This window comes from Artemia sp. Qi Xiang Cuo, unplaced genomic scaffold (genome assembly GCF_049724085.1).
Source record: "Artemia sp. Qi Xiang Cuo unplaced genomic scaffold, ASM4972408v1 HiC_scaffold_2954, whole genome shotgun sequence".
Taxonomy (NCBI): Eukaryota; Metazoa; Arthropoda; class Branchiopoda; order Anostraca; family Artemiidae; genus Artemia; species Artemia sp. Qi Xiang Cuo.
In genome coordinates, this window is record NW_028300808.1 from 2,203,403 (window position 1) to 2,204,926 (window position 1,524).

The 1,524-nt window shown below is 34.4% G+C and overlaps 1 long non-coding RNA gene across 1 annotated transcript in view; it reads right to left on the bottom strand.

Annotated features, from left to right (window-relative positions):
- LOC148938371 (uncharacterized) overlaps window positions 1–1,213 on the bottom strand; it is a 70,909-nt gene extending 69,696 nt beyond the window's left edge. The window contains exon 1 of the long non-coding RNA XR_016143705.1: window positions 1,148–1,213. This is a non-coding gene — a long non-coding RNA (uncharacterized LOC148938371). The remainder of the gene's footprint in view (window positions 1–1,147) is intronic.
- Window positions 1,214–1,524: the final 311 nt, after the last annotated feature.

Here is a 1,524-nt window from a genome sequence, read left to right on the forward strand (position 1 = left end):
CTCTCAATGTTTAAAATGTATGGTGAGTTCAAAAACGTACAACTTCACGCATAACGACTAAAAAGAATACAGTAGAGTAAACCATACATTTCTGTTTCATGAATTTTCACATGTGTGGGTGAAGGATCCAAGGTTCAATCAGTGAAACCCCTGATATCCAGTCAAGGGCATAGCTAAGGGACGAGGGGTGTCTTAAGATGGGGAAGGGGAAGGGGAAGTTCCAAGGTTTTGGCGCTGCGTGCTGACACCTTTGAAAACTTACTTATTTACCTTGGAAATTTAGATTTTGTGTCCGCATTTGTCGGCATACTAGACAATTTTGCCTCAACATTCTTTAAATCCCTCCTCCAAACTTAAAACCCTAGCTGCATCCCTGTATACAGTGCGCCTAGTATGGATTCGTTAGTAAGATACCATATCATACAAATTTAACGTAAAGTTTTCCCAAAAAATGTGAATTATTAAAATACAGATTCCCGCAACTGAAAATTGGGTTTCGAGTAATCAATTTCAATAAATATTTCACACTTCTTTCAATCCGATTTTCGCGTATATATGTTTATGTAACTAATCTGGCTTTTACTGTCCAGGCTTGAATAGTTTAACTATCCAGGTGAGAACTTTATTTGGTTTAATTGTTTTTCTAAATCTTTTCTAAATAAATATTTTTTCCATTATTTGGAATCCAGAGTGAATTGTTTAGGCTGTTCTTTGGTGTGTTATAGACCAGGGAGAAACATCTGAGTATGAATATGGGTAAAAAATTGGTGGGTTAAAGTTCAGGTAAGGTATTTTTCGGAGGGGAATTAATCGGTAAATTATATCTGTACCTTGTCGGTAAGATACCAATATATCGGTATTGGTATCTGACCCCAAAAATCCATATTGACCAGGCCCTAGTATTACTAGCTCACAACTATCATCCACAATAAAGATGGTAAAGCTATGTTATCATAACTTATCTTCCTATTCATTAGGGTAAGCAAAATCAGTGATCGTAACGTAAGTGAGGAGGAAAGTATATGGGTAAGTTTGACAACTAACCATCTGGCTCAGCAAACACAGGAAGGATTTACCAGTCTTCGGGGATTCTAGAGAAAGAAGGGCAAGTACAGTAATGACTAGTCAGTAGTGAAATCATTCTTACTTGCCAATATACGTTCTTGAATTCCATCGGACTTGAAGACCTAGCCATTTTCTAAGTCCTTATTCTGCTTCGTAACTAAGAAATAAATAAGAAAGTATATAACGCGTTAGCAAATTATAATTTTATTTCTATCTTCACTGATGTCAACAGCAAGCCAAATTACTTCTTGGAAATAAATTTTTATAATCATGTTCAACAATTGCAACGTTTCTTGTAGATTTCGAAATATTTAATATTTGTAACTTTTTATGGCAGAAAATAAAACACAATATTAAAAAGATAACGTTATCGTAAATTTATTGTACTTATTTTATTTTATGCTTCCAATATGATACTTACTTATTTACAGCCTAAACTTAAACTCTATGGAAAAACGA